This window comes from Lepisma saccharinum, chromosome 1, assembly GCF_977018435.1.
Source record: "Lepisma saccharinum chromosome 1, izLepSacc3.1, whole genome shotgun sequence".
Taxonomy (NCBI): Eukaryota; Metazoa; Arthropoda; class Insecta; order Zygentoma; family Lepismatidae; genus Lepisma; species Lepisma saccharinum.
This window is the reverse complement of record NC_139229.1, coordinates 169271018-169277234: the sequence shown is the minus strand read 5'-3', so window position 1 is coordinate 169277234 and position 6217 is coordinate 169271018.

Below are 6217 nucleotides of genomic sequence, written 5' to 3'. Positions count from 1 at the left end.
CCTTGGATATCAATCTGTCCATCCAGAAGATTTCTATAAAATGCTCTTCGTGGTCTGTAATAGACATTTGTGAATCACTTTTGGATGGTTTGGACCATGAGCTTAGACAACAGTGCCTTTCTAAATATGAGAGTGGCATCATCATCTGGAGTTCTTGGATTCAGAAAAGCTGTTGACAAGGATATTTTGAGGTGAAGCATTGCACCTTAACTGACATAGATACAAGAAGAAACTTAATTTGGACCACTTTTAGAAATTACCTGCGAGTATCAATGCATTACATATCCACACAAGTGGATCTAAGCCGGGCATTGTGGATTTCCAATAGACGCCTCTTCGAGATTGGTTGGTCCTCATTGCTCCCAATTGCTTCTGAGCACAGAAGTTAGTAGCGAAATACGACACGATCTAGTTGGTCAGCAAGTTTAGAAAACAAGTATTTCCAGTTTTGATATACCTGCATCAGCAACCAGTTTAACGAGAATGTTTGGACATAAATGTAAGTGATCGCTATTCCTGGAATCATCTTCTTTGTGTGTTTATTTTTCCAGTATGTGCATGTTGTGAAGTTCACACTGCACCTGTCAAAACATGGTAGTAAACCTCACAAATTATATTCAAGGAAATAAAAACTTTTACTACATTTCTGCGTGAAGAATTTCTGGCTATCAAATCTAACTTTCCCTATACTGTCACAGGGTATTGAATCAGAGGAGCATTAGAGTATACGCTGATTTATCGCACCCCAAAACGTAGTTATAAAAACAGCTATTCTGGCTACATCTTAACCACTTATACACGAGCATTTCCTCCCTAACAAATCGTGCATTAATGTTGACTTTGGAGATTTATTGTGGTCATCAAAGGATCTGAAAGTATGTGGAATAGAATAGCAACAATACGGCTGTAAGGAGTTAAATTTCACACCTGCTAGGAATCTTGAGCCAACCTGGTTCCATCTAAATCCACTCCACATTCCGATATCATTTGTTGCGTTGCGAGTCTTTGGGGGTTTTCCTGAAATAGCCTAAGCTGCTGAACCTTCGTTTCGAACGCTCTTCCTCGTTTTCAAGGGTTTCGTTTTTCGTTTTTCCAACCTTGCACTTGACCCGTGGCAACCTCCGAGAGGCGTACGGAGTGTGACGAAGAACCCCCACGACGTTTGTCGTCACAGAATAGCACCTAGCTGGCAGTGTTGCCAACTCCAACGACCGTCAATCCACTGTTTGGAACTACTATACTGTGACGGTGTTTTTTTTTAAAATATGTGTTCAACAAACAATCACAAAACGAACTCTGTAGAGAAGAATCATCCAGTGGGTTAAGTAGGCTGCTACCGTTTAGTGTAAAACTGAGAGTGTTATATTTCTACATTTTTGATTGTTACAATCTTGGTTGGTTGGTATCTTTGCAGGCATGATGAAGGATCCCTATGTAAATGATTATCACATGTTTACACTATAGTTTCTCATACATACGTTACCACGCTACTTGATTTTGAAAGAAAATCATCAATATTATCAATAATAATATCAATAGATACATATATTCTTCGATTAAAATATAAATAATGTTTCATACTGATAGTTTTACACGCACAAAAATAAGTCTCATGCAGAGTATTTTGTATGCTGATTATGAAAGTGTTGTTCAACTCCAATAACTTGGAAAATTCATATTTTTTAAAGTTCCTTAATGACTGGGGTACGAAATCAACTGTTTGAGCCCCCCTTTACTTCGTAACCCTCTATTCCCGTAGGATCAGGGGGCTTATTGCGGCCACTGATGATAATAAAGGATCATAGACTCACGAAAAATCCTAATCATTGTGATTTGAACGCATGACAATTTGATGCTAACCACTACACTAATGTGGCTGGCACTACCTTTCGTTTTAAAAAATATGGGTAAATTCCGGTTGTTTTCTAATGATACACTATAAGAGGGAAACTTCCGAAAATGCTGTGGTTGTGATCCACTTACACTCAAATTGTGCCAGTTTAGTTTTATTTCACTTCGCTTTTCTGCCAGTTTTGGCTAATCGCGACGATGAGGATGCATGATGATGAATGAAGGGATGTAGGGGCGACACAACACTAACCCCACGGAGGATCATACTGCCTGTGAGTTCAGACGCCAGAGCCTCGCTAGTCAACAAGATGCAGTCCAGGGTGTACTACGTAGAAAGGAGGTTGACATTTGTGTGTCTGTGCAAAGGGTCCCTTTACACCCCGGATAGGCAAGGAATTACCCACAACAATAGCAATAAAATTTACTACTTGACGTACAAGTGTATATTTGTAAAAAAACAAGGATATTTTTATATAAAAAAATACAATTTTTGTAAAACAGTTCTATAGGACTACCATTCTTTTCACAAACATGTGACGTGTCAGTAGTCATAGGCCTCAAGGGGGTGTGGGGTACAGGACAATGTGTTAGTTGTAAATTTAAACAAATCTTTTGATGCCAGAAACTACTTTTTGTGGTTATTTCAAACAAACTATTTTCCTCTGCATAGATAATAAGGTGAATATCCGTTCGGTATGTCCAAATAAGACGAGTAGTAATTTTACTTAGGTAAAATTTTCAAAACTATATATAGTCTCGACAGGCACGTATCTAGAAATATATTTCAGGAGGGGTCTGAACCAAGTGTCTCAGGAATAATAATAATAATAATGTTTAAATTAAAATAATTATAATGTAATTATAATAAATTAAATCAATACTAATTAAAATATATACATTAATTAATATTATATTATTATTACATGAATAGGTAAAAAGACCTAATAAGATTATAGATATAACAGCACGAATTCATTATCTATCATAGCTTACCTGTATTAAGATCGGCATAATTTGTATCAAAACAAGAAATTAATGTCAAATAGATGAAGAATTGAATATATATTTAGTAAAAAAAGAATGTTACAACCAGTTGGCGAAAAAGTTCCTGATTAATATTTTATGCATATTACCATAAATAGAAGTGTGCAAACATAAATCTTTGGTAGGCCTACTGTCCTTCAAAGCCGTATGATGCCAATTTGCCTTCCAATATGTTCAGAGAAAATTATAACAATTGATTATACAACAAAATGCTAAACAAATATATTTTCATTATTTAATTTTAGTAGTCTACTTGGCAAGTCTTTCGGGGGGGAAGTGTCCGGTCCCCCTGAACCCACCCCCTAAATACGCCCTTGAGTCTCGACAAGTCTCGAAGGTATTGTTTTCATTTCGATATCGTTTTTTGATTGATTTGGTGTTTTAAGTCCACTTTATGCACAGTGAGGCTAATCGGGACTGGACCTACAGTTTAAAGTGGGATCCGAACCACTATGTGCCTCCACCGGGTTCGAACCCGGGACCCCTTGATTACAAGGCAATGACGCTACCACTGCGCCATTTGGGAGGCCCTCATCTCGATATCATCCCAAGTTGTGTGACAGTCTTTCTTGTTTACGACAAACTTTCGGGATTATGTATGACGTTTGGAAACACTGATCCGCTCTTTTTTTCTGCTCCCGTTCTGGCTCTCATCTTATCTCCATCCTTCCGACTATTTGGTGCAGTCTCGAATAGGTTTCCCAAGATAACACACGTCGCAACACGTCCCCTTCCCTCTCAGCTATCCATTACCGCTTAACGACTTGTGTAACCTTACGCCACGGCCCATCATTAGCGGAGCGCTGCTTCCTCCGGCGGGAGATAGATGGCGCCTCCGATGCGAAAAGTAAACCTTCCGTTTACGCTAATTTTCTGCCCGCCGAAGACGTATTGGCTACGTCAGAAAGGATGATTTTTTTTCTAGATCTCAAAAAGAGCAATCTTCCACGAAATATTTTGACTCTCTCTTTCCGGGTTTGAACCCCTGACACTAGAGGCGCTGTTTGTCATTTTTCTTGTACATGTATGATGAAGTAGCTGAGGAAGCATTCATACCTTACCTGGGATTTGAACCTAGGTTTGCTGTAATCTAAGGGTATTAAATGTTGCGATTTAGTTGGTGCAGTATTCACTCTCTATATCGACTTTTTCCCGACGAAAACATCAAATGTCCAGATTTTGTTGTTACGTTCAAAGGCATAGGTTCTTGATACAATTGAAGGATTAGCTGCAAGAAGGGGTTAACTCAGAAAACAGAGTTTGGATATAAGTAACGAGAACTATCTGCATCTTGCATCTCTTGCTGGAATATAACAATATTCATGTATATTGTAGGTAAATATACATGAATATTGTCGTGTTCCAGCAAAAAATACAAGCTGGAGAATGAAGATAGTTTTCCTTCATTATTGCCACAGTATGTTTTCCATTATAGTTATTAATGCATATTATCAAATTAATTCTAATTTTCATTATTTACCTCAAACGTGTAAAGGCACAGACACCAGTAGGGGTGTGCGGATCCCGAAAAGTCGGGACCTGGATCGGGAAAAAATTTTCCCGTCCCGATCCCGATTTCGGGAAATTACTTCCCGACTTTTCGGGATCCCGAGCAGACGGCAAAAACCGAATGGTCATTTTAAAAGTCGTAAATTCTCGACGTTTTCTGCATTGTAAATGTCTGGAACTTGTCGAAAATTGTTAGTTTTTGTACCAGAAATGCAAAAACAATTCACTTAAGGTGAAAATTGTAACGACGTCTACTTATTTAACGTGCCTGACGTCGTTCTGGTTCTACATTACAATGGTAATGTCAAACCCACAAAAACAATGAACAAATAAACAAAAGGCAATCATTAATAACCTATTTACCTTTTGTCCCAGGGTAAGTGCCATCAGTCGGAGCCCAAGAGATTACATAGGGTAGAACAAATCACACCACAGGGTTAGTTCTATATATACACTGTAATTTCTATAAAAGAGCACATGCATAAACATTACATCATTGCCCCTTTCATTCATACATTCACTCACGCATTCATATCTCGGCAATCCAATAGGCATGAGTAATTAGTACAAAAATAGTTCGGCGGCATGCTTAAAGTTGGCTACATTGATTAAAACTGTTCTTAATTTGACATTTACTTTTGCATTTCCGGGAAAACCATGTTCCGGTAGGAGCTTAACTTGTACGACAAAACACTACTCCTTTTATGTTGTTGTAATTGAATGTTAATCTTTATATGGTTACTTTTTGCTGTTAACCAGGATCACTGTTATATAATTATATTGACAATTTATAGCGTCGTATGATCTGAATGTTAAATACTTTGGATAAATGAATAAATGAAAGCTGTACGGTTTTACACGTTAAAATTATCGTTGTTACAATTTAATCACCGTAATAAGCAATGTCACTTCGAGATTTTTTACGTAATGAGCGAGTTCATTGGATGTCACGACGGGGCGAACGAAGCTTATCCATTTGCACGTCCATTCCGGCTTAACTTTGTCGGCTCTGACTGAAGTCCCCGTGGTGGAAATGTGGATGCTTGTCGGCGTGGTCAGTAGATGGTTTCCTGGCGATACACAACACGGAACGGTGCCACACACAAAGCGGATACTTTACGCGGGTGGTTCGCGAGAGATTGTGCACGATAACACGTCGAAGAAAATCTGAGTAAAACTGTGTCTTCCGCTTCTCCGCTCGTCTATTTATTTGCTATTCAAAAGGTTCGTTACGGTACCCTCTCTTGCCAAGCGTTGGTAAATCGTCCTCAAGTCGTAGCCTCTTGTCCTGCTATCTTTGCCCGTGTATTTGGAGTTCTTTGACCCTTCTCCAAAAGCACCTCGAAGAGAGGTTACCCAAAGACCGGGCCCCATTTTAACCTGCACGTTCGTTCCGAAGAGAGTGCCAGGGAGTCTGTAGTTATTGTTGTCCAGTCTCGTTGTTTAATCTTTAATATCTGGCTTAATTCATCTCCTATCAAATTCTGCTTTTGGGATTTTGTCGATTATAATCTGCTGCTGGGCTGTCTTAAATTTCAGGTGAATCTGATCATTGGTACTAAAGTTGTATTTTATGTTTTTTTAGCCCGAGGATCGGCCTCTTCTCTCGGGAAACAGGCTAGTCCTCAGCGCTCCGCCGTCCAACTCTCGGTGTACAGCCACCATCCAATACATGTTATTGCTTATTACGGCGATTAATTGATTTACCTGATAATTAGCAAGATTTTATCGTTATAAAATGACGTGTAGAACTCGAGATTTCCAGAGGTTCGGGAAATTTCGAACATTCCCCGTCCCGAAAATTTCCGGAATT